The sequence below is a fragment of the Somniosus microcephalus genome, unplaced genomic scaffold (assembly GCF_052327205.1).
Source record: "Somniosus microcephalus isolate GS21.2 unplaced genomic scaffold, FLI_Smic_1.0 unresolved_chr7, whole genome shotgun sequence".
Lineage (NCBI taxonomy): Eukaryota > Metazoa > Chordata > Chondrichthyes > Squaliformes > Somniosidae > Somniosus > Somniosus microcephalus.
In genome coordinates, this window is record NW_028225185.1 from 19,444,466 (window position 1) to 19,456,749 (window position 12,284).

Genomic DNA, 12,284 nt, shown 5'->3' on the forward strand with positions numbered 1-12,284 from the left:
CCAGTGAGAGTCAGTGTCTGTGGAACTGTACCCCAATGAGAGTCAGTGTCTGTGGAACTGTACCCCAGTGAGAGTCAGTGTCTGTGGAACTGTACCCCAGTGAGAGTCAGTGTCTGTGGAACTGTACCCCAGTGAGAGTCAGTGTCTGTGGAACTGTACCCCAGTGAGAGTCAGTGTCTGTGGAACCCTACCCCAGTGAGAGTCAGTGTCTGTGGAACTGTACCCCAGTGAGTGTCTGTGTCTGTGGAACTGTACCCCAGTGAGAGTCAGTGTCTGTGGAACTGTACCCCAGTCGTCGTCGTACGTGTCTTCACACTGTTCGCTTTGGGAACTGTATGAAGTGGTGGAAGGATTTCTGGCCGCGATTAACGCTCCTTCCGTGACCGTAACCATCTTCGCACCAGCCATTAGGGTGGTTAGTCCTATGGCGGGACGGTTTTACAGGCTCCCACAACCCATACGAAGGGGGGGGCCACCCACACCCACGGACGCAAGTATCCCGCTGGATGTCAACCCAGAATTTAGAGCCGGAGCTCCGACTCCACTTGCCGGGACTGTCTGGAGCGGGGTTCGAAACCCTACACCTTCTGGCCCAGCGGCGGGGATGCTACCACTACGCCAAAGGCCCACTCCTGTACCCCAGTGAGAGTCAGTGTGCATGGAACTGATCCCCAGTGAGAGTCAGTGTCTGTGAAACCGTACCCCATTGAGAGTCAGTGCCTGTGGAACTGTTCCCCATTGAGAGTCAGTGTCTATGGAACTGTTCCCCATTGAGAGTCAGTGTCTGTGGAACTGTACCCCAGTGAGAGTCAGTGTCTGTGGAACTGTACCCCATTGAGAGTCAGTGTCTATGGAACTGTTCCCCATTGAGAGTCAGTGTCTGTGAAACCGTACCCCATTGAGAGTCAGTGCCTGTGGAACTGTACCCCAGTGAGAGTCAGTGTGTGTGGAACTGTACCCCAGTGAGAATCAGTGCCTGTGGAACTGATCCCCAGTGAGAGTCAGTGTCTGTGGAACTGTACCCCAGTGAGAGTCAGTGCCTGTGGAACTGTTCCCCATTGAGAGTCAGTGTCTGTGAAACCGTACCCCAGTGAGAGTCAGGGCCTGTGGAACTGTACCCCAGTGAGAGTCAGTGTGTGTGGAACTGTATCCCAGTGAGAGTCAGTGTCTGTGGAACCCGTACCCCAGTGAGAATCAGTGTCTGTGGAACCCGTACCCCAGTGAGAGTCAGTTTCTTTGGAACTGTACCCCAGTGAGAGTCAGTGTCTGTGGAACTGTACCCCAGTGAGAATCAGTGTCTGTGGAACTTTACCCCAGTGAGAGTCAGTGTCTGTGGAACCCGCACACCAGTGAGAGTCAGTGTCTGTGAAACTGTACCCCAGTGAGAGTCAGTGTCTGTGGAACTGTGCCCCAGTGAGAGTCAGTGTCGGTGGAACTGTACCCCGGTGAGAGTCAGTGTCTGTGGAACTGTACCCCAGTGAGAGTCAGTGTCTGTGGAACCCGTACCCCAGTGAGAGTCAGTGTCTGTTGAACCCGTACCCCAGTGAGAGTCAGTGTGTGGAAGTGTACCCCAGTGAGAGTCAGTGTCGGTGGAACTGTACCCCAGTGGGAGTCAGTGTCTGTGGAACTATACCCCAGTGAGTCAGTGTCTGTGGAACTGTACCCCATTGAGAGTAAGTGCCTCTGGAACTGAACCCCAGTGAGAGTCAGTGTCTGTGGAACTGTACCCCAGTGAGTGTCAATGTCTGTGGAACTGTACCCCAGTGAGAGTCAGTTTCTGTGGAACTGTACCCCAGTGAGAGTCAGTGTCTGTCGAACCGTACCCAAGTGCGATGCAGTGTCTGTGGAACTGTACCCCAGTAAGAGTCAGTGTCTGTGGAACTGTACCCGAGTGAGACTCAGTGTCTGTGGAACCCGTACCACAATGAGAGTCAGTGTCTGCGGAACCCTTACCCTAGTGAGAGTCAGTGTCTGTGGAACTGTACCCCAGTGAGAGTCAGTGTCTGTGGAACTGTACCCCAATGAGAGTCAGTGTCTGTGGAACCCTTACCCCAGTGAGAGTCAGTGTCTGTGGAACTGTACCCCAGTGAGAGTCAGTGTCTGTGGAACTGTACCCCAGTGAGAGTCAGTGTCTGTGGAACTGTACCCCAGTGAGAGTCAGTGTCTGTGGAACTGTACCCCAGTGGGAGTCAGTGTCTGTGGAACCTGTACCCTAGTGAGAGTCAGTGTCTGTGGAACTGTACCCCAGTGAGAGTCAGTGTCTGTGGAACCCTTACCCCAGTGAGAGTCAGTGTCTGTGGAACTGTACCCCAGTGAGAGTCAGTGTCTGTGGAACTGTACCCCAGTGAGAGTCAGTGTCTGTGGAACTGTACCCCAGTGAGAGTCAGTGTCTGTGGAACTGTACCCCAGTGAGAGTCAGTGTCTGTGGAACCCATACCCCAGTGACAGTCATTTCTGTGGAACTGTACCCCAGTGAGAGTGAGTGTCTGTGGAACTGTACCCCAGTGAGAGTCAGTGTGTGTGGAACCCGTACCCCAATGAGAGTCAGTGTGTGTGGAACCCGTACCCCAGTGAGAGTTAGTGTCTGTGGAACTGTACCCCAGTGAGAGTCAGTGTCTGTGGAACCCGTACCCCAGTGAGAGTCAGTGTCTGTGGAACTGTACCCCAGTGAGAGTCAGTGTCTGTGGAACTGTACCACAGTGAGAGTCAGTGTCTGTGGACCTGTACCCCAGTGAGAGTCAGTGTCTGTGGAACTGTACCCCAGTGAGAGTCAGTGTCTGTGGAACAGTACCCCAGTGAGAGTCAGTGTCTGTGGAACTTTACCCCAGTGACAGTCAGTGTATGTGGAACCCGTACCCCAGTGAGAGTCAGTGTCTGTGGAACTGTACCCCAGTGGAAGTCAGTGTCTGTGGAACCTGTACCCTAGTGAGAGTCAGTGTCTGTGGAACTGTACCCCAGTGAGAGTCAGTGTCTGTGGAACCCTTACCCCAGTGAGAGTCAGTGTCTGTGGAACTGTACCCCAGTGAGAGTCAGTGTCTGTGGAACTGTACCCCTGTGAGAGTCAGTGTCTGTGGAACTGTACCCCAGTGAGAGTCAGTGTCTGTGGAACTGTACCCCAGTGAGAGTCAGTGTCTGTGGAACCCATTCCCCAGTGACAGTCAATGTCTGTGGAACTGTACCCCAGTGAGAGTCAGTGTCTGTGGAACTGTACCCCAGTGAGAGTCAGTGTGTGTGGAACCCGTACCCCAATGAGAGTCAGTGTGTGTGGAACCCGTACCCCAGTGAGAGTTAGTGTCTGTGGAACTGTACCCCAGTGAGAGTCAGTATCTGTGGAACCCGTACCCCAGTGAGAGTCAGTGTCTGTGGAACTGTACCCCAGTGAGAGTCAGTGTCTGTGGAACTGTACCCCAGTGAGAGTCAGTGTCTGTGGAACTGTACCCCAGTGAGAGTCAGTGTCTGTGGAACCGTACCCCAGTGAGAGTCAGTGTCTGTGGAACTGTACCCCAGTGAGAGTCAGTGTCTGTGGAACTGTACCACAGTGAGAGTCAGTGTCTGTGGAAGTGTACCCCAGTGAGAGTCAGTGTCTGTGGAACTGTACCCCAGTGAGAGTCAGTGTCTGTGGAACAGTACCCCAGTGAGAGTCAGTGTCTGTGGAACTTTACCCCAGTGACAGTCAGTGTATGTGGAACCCGTACCCCAGTGAGAGTCAGTGTCTGTGGAACCCGTACCCCAGTGAGAGTCAGTGTGTTTGGAACTGTACCCCAGTGAGAGTCGGTGTCTTTGGAACCCTTACCCCAATGAGAGTTCAAGGTCAATCAAGGATACGAAAATAATTTTTTTGCGGCAGTATTAACCTTAATGGGATTAAAGTTCAGGTAGGGACTTCCCCAGCCTTGGTTGAGTGGCACACCCACAACACTCTGTACACGAGATGGTAACCATGGAAACGCCAACATAGGCGTAAGAGAAGCTGGTTTGGACTTGCTGGTTGAGTGGCAGGTTAGATTGGAATAGATAACACTGTGTGTGTGTGTAACATGTCGGATGTTCCTGTCCAATCCCCGGTGTCCTGGGGCAACATTTATCCCTCAATCTACATTACTAAGAAATAGATCATCCAGTCATTATCACATTGCGGTTTGTGGGAGCTTGCTGTGCGCCAAAATGGCTGCCGTATTGGCTCTCCCCTGCTTCCTCCACTTCTCTGTCTGCATCTCCATGTCACTTGACACCCACACACCAAACAGGGAGAACATGTGTTGCCCTGCGTCTCTGTCACGGCTAACCGCGTTCAGTAGACGCGCCTTTCACCACCTCAGGACGTCCCAATGCATTTTACAGCCAATCAAGTACTTTCTTGAAGTGTGGTCACTGTTGTAATGTAGGAAACGAGGCAGCCAATTTGCGCACAGCAGGCTCCCAAAAACAGCAATAGGGTAATAATAAAGTAGCTTCAAATTCCTGGGTGTATTCATTACGGAGGACTTAACGTGGTCACGTCACATCGCCGTCGTAACCAAGAAGGTATGCCAATGCCTGTTCTTCCTCAGGAGACCGAAGAAATTTGGAATGGCCCCCCAGATTCTCACCAACTTCTACCGGTGCACCATCGAGAGTATCCTGTCCGGCTGCATCACTACCTGGTATGGCAACTGCACCGCCACAGACCGCAAGGCTCTACAGATGGTGGGGAAAGCTGCACAACACACTATAGGAATTAAACTACCTGCTGTGCAGGATATCTACCCCGAGAGGTGCCGGGGGAAGGCCCTGAGAATCATTAAAGATGCGAGCCACCCCAGCCACAACCTCTTCGCCCTGCTCATATCCGGTAAGAGATATCGAAGCATACGGTCTCGTACCAGCAGGTTTTGAAACAGCTTCTACCCCCAGGCCATAAGACTCATGAACGTATAATTTATTATTATTTATTACTGTTGTTTTATTTATTATTACTGTATTTCTGTTAGTATTTTTATCATTGCTATGCCATATTTATTCCAATGTTGGGAGGACTCGTAAAAATCAACATTTGATTGTGCAGTACACACGTCTGCTGCATATATGACAAATAAAATTGAATTGAATTGAATGACCCAGATCATCTGTTTTTAGTGAATTTTTAAAATTCGGTTATGGGATGTGGGTGTCGTTGGCAAGGCCGGCATTTATTGCCCATCCCTAATTGCCCCTTGAGAAGGTGGCGGTGAGCCGTCTTCTTGAACCGCTGCAGTCCGTGTGGTGAAGGTGCTCCCACAGTGCTGTTAGGGAGGGAGTTCCAGGATTTTGACCCAGCGACGATGAAGGAACGGCCGATATATTTCCAAGTCAGGATGGTGTGTGACTTGGAGGGGAACTTGGAAGTGGAGGTGTTCCCATGCGCCTGCTGCCCTTGTCCTTCTAGGTGGAAGAGGTCGCGGGTTTGGGAGGTGCTGCCTAGGAAGCCTTGGCGAGTTGCTGCAGTGCATCTTGTAGATGGTCCACACTGCAGCCACGGTGCGCCGGTGGTGGAGGGAGTGAATGTTTAAGGTGGTGGATGGGGTGCCAATCAAGTGGGCTGCTTTGTCCTGGATAGTGTCGAGCTTCTTGAGTGTTGTTGGAGCTGCACTGTTGTTTGTGGGATCAATATTGGGCCTCAGGACACCGGGGAGAAGTCCCCCTGCTCTTCTTCCAATAGTGGCCGTGGGATCTTTTAGTTCCACCCGAGAGGACAGACGGGGGCCTCAGTTTAACGTCTCATCCGAAAGACGGCCCCTCCGACAGTGCGGCGCTCCCTCAGTACTGCCCCTCCGACAGTGTGGCATTCCCTCAGCACTGCACTGGGAGTGTCAGCCTCGAGTTTTGTGCTCGAGTCTCTGGAGTGGGACTTGAACGCACGACCTTCTGACTCGGAGGTGAGAGAGAGTGAGAGAGAGTGCGACCCATTGAGCCATGGCTGACACAACGGGGAACAAGGCGGGAGTAACCAGGGCCGAGGGCCTTGTTTGTTGACAGTCCCTCTCTGATGTTAAACCGAGGTGCCGTCTGCCTTTACGAAACGACTTTAGAAAGCCAACTGGGAAAGACCGAGGGCCGGAATTTGTCGGGATCATAAGAAATAGGAGCAGGAGTCGGCCATTCGGCCCCTCGAGCCTGCTCCGCCATTCAATAAGACCATGGCTTATCTGATCTTGGCCTCAACTCCCCTTCCCAGCCCGCTCCCCGTAATTCTTGATTCCCTTATCGTTCGAAAATCTGTCCATCTCTACCTTGAATATATTCAATGACCCAGCCTCCACAGCTCTCTGGGGTAGAGTGTAAAGTCTGTGGGTTGTTTAGTTAATTAATACACAGACTACCAGAGTAACTTAAAACAGGACTTTACTATTCGAAGGTCAGGGCGAATCGGCCAAATAAATCCTGACACAGCACTTATATACCGGTGTGGTCACCGTCGGTATTACAGTATACAGAAGCCAACAAAGTAGTGCCACACCTAAAATAGTTCTCTTAAAGGTGAACGGTTACATACAATGGTTTTCTTAAAGGTAGACGGATACATACACTACAATCCTCCCTTTTTAGCTTACAACATATTTAGTCCCCCATTAAACATAACATATATTCAACTTCATGTAAAACAATTCACAGGTATAGTCTATGCGGGAAACAGTTTACAGATTCAGTCTCTGCGGGAACAGTTCACAGATTCAGTCTCTGGTCTTGACTCGGTCCGAACAACATCTCTGTGGTGTAGCCGGTTCACATTTCTAGCGTGACTCATCCAATAGTCTTTCCCTTGACTTAGCAGCTTGAACTTCCGTCCTGCTGAACCAGCAGTGCTGACTTTTACAAACAGCTGGACTGCCTTGGTAATTTTTCCTACTTGCCAACTGATTTGGCTCCCTTCGTAGGGCCCACGTACATGATCTGGTAGAAGTGATAATGATTTAGATGGTTATCACCTTCTGCTTCGTCTTTTTCTTTTCTGCTTCTTGGAGACTCTCGGGGCTCCCTTATCAGCTGCCAGCTGTAGCGCCACCATCTCCCTATGTTCCTTAGACTTTAAGTGCTTCATCCTGATTTCTGCACTTTGGGAGTTTTCACCACAAGCTGGGCAGACCAAGTCCTCGTAATATTCCGTGTCACTCAACAGGTCATGGTAATATTCGGTGTCGTCCTGAACTAGTCTAGCGAGAGGGCCTGCTACTTCTTCCTTACCCAACTGGACGTTAGCCGACTGTTGTTCCCACCCTAGACATCTTTCCTGAAGAGACTTCTTCATGCGTTCATATTCATCCCGCTCTTCCTGGGTTTCCTGCAAATCCTTCACTAATGACCTCATTTGTGATTTCAATACTTCCCCTTCCATCGGGGATTGATTGATCGGGCTATTCAATCCTTCTACTGGAGCAGCTGTTTCAACATTCTGTTGTTCACATAGACGTGATTCAGCGTACTTTTGGCATCCCAGTAAAATCTGTGTTGCAACCTCAGCTATTCCCATAACTTTTGAGAGCTCCGAACTCCTTCCCTTTGAAGATTGAAGCTCGTGTTCAGATTGTTCCCATTGCAGAGTCTTGTCCCTCAGCATATGAAGGAGTTGGCTGACCGTTAACTCTTCCACGGGAACACTGTGGATCAGAGTCTTCTCCATTTCATCCACCTTTTCCTCCAATGCTTTCACCTTCTTTTCCTCTTGTACTTTGGCTTTCAGCGCTCGGAGAAGTTGCGCCTTGATGCTCTCTAGCTCATGTTCAGGGGCCATTCTTACAGTCTCTGTGTTTCTTACAGTTGCCTTTTCTTTCACTGAAAGAATTCCCAGTTGAATCTGTTCTTCAAGTTGTTGAACCTCGGTCATTGCCGCCTCATATTTGTCTTGGGTTTCCTTCAATATTTTTATGAGTTCTTGGACATCTTGTCTTTCATGTTCTGCCATGTCTTTCACCTCTAATTTCTCATCTATGGATGGAACTTCTACCGATGAGTCTGTCTTGGCCTTGAGCTCATCAAGAATTTCCTGCAGCCTTTGGACTTCTTGCTCATGTTCAACCTTTAGTTGCTCATATGCTTCTACTGAAACTAGCTTTTCGGAGGTTGCCGAGTTAATCCCCTCCAGGATTGTAGCCTGGGCCTGTTCATACTGTTCCTTCAACTTCTCAAACTCTGCTTGTAAGGAGTCGTAGAGAAGAACGGGAATAAAATCCTGGCTTCCTGAAGATTCCTCTTCATTTGCTCCTTCCTGCAAATATTCTAACTCCTGAACAGCATAAGGGAGATGTGATCGGTAATTGGTCACAATGGCTCTATGGTCGCTCTCTGCTTGAGCTAGCTGCTTCTGTTGTCTTTCCAGATTCTCCCATTCGGTGTCATAGAACTTTTTCATTGTTTTCATCTCTTGTTCGAGACAGTAACTCACTTGTTCTACTTGCTGTCGTAATTTGAAATAAAGTTGAGTCCGAGTTCGGTGTTCGTCAGTCATGGATATGTCCGTAAACTGAACAGACTCAGAATTCTCTGTCAAACTATGTTGTCGTTGTTCGGTGGAGTTCTGTTCTGAAACTTTGTTCTTCTCTGGAGCATAAGCCTTTATGCATGCCTTCGTTCTTCCAACCTTAGTCGGCAAGTCCATTTTAGCCTTGTCTTTCATATTTGGGTTGGTCTTATCGTCATCCGTTTCAGAATCTGAGCTGATTGTCTGCACCGAGTCCTCACTCGTTATGGCTTTTAGATAGTGCCATTCCATGTCTATTTTCCTGATCCACTCCCGTCCCAGAAGTGGTGGTCCTCCCTCAGGTAGTACGTATAAGTTCATCCTTGGGTGTTCTTTACCCCCATCTCTCACCTTGACTCTTATCTTCCCCATGGGGTATACTTTATGCCCCGTGTATGTCTGCAATACGAACTTGGTATCTCTTAAGGGTATATGTGAGAATAGCCGGTGGTAATTCCTTCGATTTATGACTGATAGAGCTGATCCAGTGTCCAACTCCATTTTCACTTGGACTCCAGCTATTTTTAGCATGACCCAGATAGTTTGTAGGTCAGCTTCCTTACTCACATTGTGAATTCTCAGACTGCCCAGCTCCTGGCCGTTTGGGTCTGAGTCCGAATTCTGTTCGTCTGAACTCTTCTCAGCCACCTTGTGTACCTTGTTGTACTTTTCCTGTGATGGCTTCCTTTGGTTGTTGGTCTTCTTCCCTGACCGGCATACCTTAGCTATGTGACCCAGTTTGCCACATTTCCTACATTCCTGGTTCTTAAACCAGCATTGGTTCTGGTCGTGTGTTGTCTTCCCACAACGATAGCATTTTGTTGTACTCGAGGTAATTTGATCCACACTGAGTGCCGCTGCCTTTAGCTGCATTTCCGCAGTTCCCTTCGCTGCGGCTTCGTGCGATGCTGCAATAAGGACAGCCCTGTCAAGTGTAAGGTCGTTCTCTTCGAGTAGTCGCTTTTGCGTTCCTTCCTTTGACAACCCGCACATGAACTTGTCTCGCAATGCCTCTGTCAGATTCCCTCCAAACTGGCAGTGTTTCGCTAGTCTACGCAGTTCGACCAAGTATTCTGCGTTGCTTTTGTCTTTCCTTTGCGTTCTTGCATAGAATTTGAATCGTTCCGCCAACATCAACGGTGTGGGGTTCAAGTGATCCTTCAGAACAGTCACAATATCATCGAAAGTCTGATCCGCCGGTTTAGCTGGTACTAGTAGATGCTTCAAGAGCCCGTATGTCTTCGCGCCCATCGAGTTTAGCAAGGTTATAGCTTTGTCATCTTCTTCTATTTTATTGGCCTCACAATAGATCTCAATGCGTTCCACATACGTGGCCCAGTCTTCTACCTCGGAATTAAAATCGTTGATGTTACCACGCTTAGGCATCTTCCTCTCTTCCTGATAACACCACGAATTATTTCTTTAAATTTTCTTTTCTTTTCTTTTCTTTTTTTTCCAAGATGGCGGTTCCCGCGAAAATGGCGGTTTCCCGCGCTTATCTTCTCTCCCCGCCCACTTCAATGGCGGTTTCCCGCTTCTGTCTTCTTCCCCGCCTAATGGCGGCTTCCCGCATTTCTTCCCTAGCGGGAGGGGTACACTTTCCCCACGGGCGACGGCCGCTGGCTTTCAGGTTAACAGCCTGCGCGTCGGCTTCAGGGCTTTCCCTTTTCTCGGCAGGGCAACCGGCGCTGGGTACACCCCGTTGACGGCGAACAGTTTCAGTCGCTGGGCTGGCTCTCGCTCGGTTCCCCTTGCTCGGGCTCTGTCTCTCTCCCGCTCGCTCGGCTCTACCGGCGCTGGGTACACCCCGTTGACGGAGAACAGTTTCAGCCGCTGGACTGGCTCTTGCTCAGTTCCCCCTTGGTCGGCTCTGCCTCTCCCGCTCACTCGGCTCCCAATCGCGCCTCCCAGCCCTCTCGCAGTCCGGTGCTTCCCTCCCCAGCTGCGGCTGAGTTTATCTCTTCCCGCGCCTACGCTCCCGGTCGCAGCGCTTCATGGCTTCGGTCGCTGCCCGGCCTTTTTCGCCGGTTGCGGTCTAGCTGTCTCACGACGCCGTTGCGTCCCCCAGCCTGTCTGTACCGCGGCTTCCTTGCTCCACGCTGCCCCAGTCTCAGCGCCTCTGGACCCGACTTCTGTCCGGCTCCTTTCCCCCTCGACCGTGGTCGAGTGCACCGCCCTTATCCTCCGGTTATTCTTTTTACTTCCCCTTACTCACAGTCACCGTGGCCGCCTTGCTTCTCGTGCTGATCGGCTCACTCCTCACCGTGGCAGAAGGGACAGTCAGTGCCTGTTGCTGATGGAAGTCTTTGGCCTAGAAATTAGGTTTGCCTCCGCCAGGGCTTTTGCGCCCAAAATTTTGCGCCCGCGATAATTGCCGCTGCGCCCGCCAAAAATTCAGCTGCCCCGTGCCCAGACGGCTGCGGGCGCTAATGGAGGGTTTCAGCACCTCGCTATGGGCGCTGAATGCAGGTTTGCGGCGCTAATCCCCCGCTGCGGCACCCAATGCGGTGCGGCAGGCTGGGGTACTGCAGGCCTCCTCCTTCTGTTAAGGAGGAGCTGCCTGCAGCCGACCGCTGACCGGTCGATTCGCCCGACAAATGAGCCCGGCACCTCGGAGAAGTGCCGGGCTCGCGGGCCACACACATCAGTGCCGCGGGGGGGTGGTGGAGGAGTCCGGGGAGGGAGGTGCGGGCAGGCGGCCGCCGGGAAAGCGGCCGGCCGCCGCTCCACCTTAATGCGCCGGCGCTACGTGCTGCAACATCCCGTTGAACAATCGTTGGTTGCGGCTGCCACGGGCGAGGCGGCCGCAACTGAATTTGGGCGTCCGGCCGCGTTACCACGGCAACCGGGACGCTGCGCACACCGATGACGTCATCGGTGCCGGCGCAGCGCTACCGGCTAACGCCGATGGTAGGGCCCAACGCAATTTCGATCGCGACTATAATTCCGGCGCAAGGCCCTCTAACGCCTCTAATTGGGCGCTAACCCCACCGAATTTCTAGGCCTTTGTCTCTAACTTCTTCTTCCTTTCTAGTTCTGCAGCCTCGAGTTTTCTCCCAGCAGAATGACGAGGGCGGTTGCCTCTTCTCGACGCTCGTTAACTGCTTCGGAAGTATTGTTGCCGCAGGGTACGATCGGACTCGTCGCCACTGTAAAGTCTGTGGGTTGTTTAGCTAATTAATACACAGACTACCAGAGTAACTTAAAACGGGACTTTACTATTCGAAGGTCAGGGCAAGTCTGCCAAATAAATCCTGACACAGCAGTTATATACCGGTGTGGTCACCGTCGGTATTACAGTATACAGAAGCCAACAAAGTAGTGCCACACCTAAAATAGTTCTCTTAAAGGTGAACGGTTACATACAATGGTTTTCTTAAAGGTAGACGGATACATACACTACATAGAGAATTCCACAGATTCACGACCCTCTGAGAGAAGAAATTCCTCCTCATCTCCGTCTTAAATGGGTGCCCCCTTATTGTGAAACTATGCCCCCGAGTTCTAGATTCCCCGAGGGGAAACATCTTCTCAGCATCTACCCTGTCGAGCCCCCTCAGAATTTTATAAGTTTCAATAAGATCCCCTCTCATTCTTCTAAACTCCAATAAGTATAGGCCCAACCTGCTCAACCTTTAGAAACACAGAAGATAGGAGCAGGAGTCGGCCATTTGGCCCCTCGAGCCTGCTCCACCATTTAATGAAATCATGGCTGATCATCCAAATTCAGTACCCTGTCCCTGCCTTCTCCCCATATCCCTTGATCCCTTTAGCCTTAAGAAATATATCTAACTCCTTCTTGAATATATTT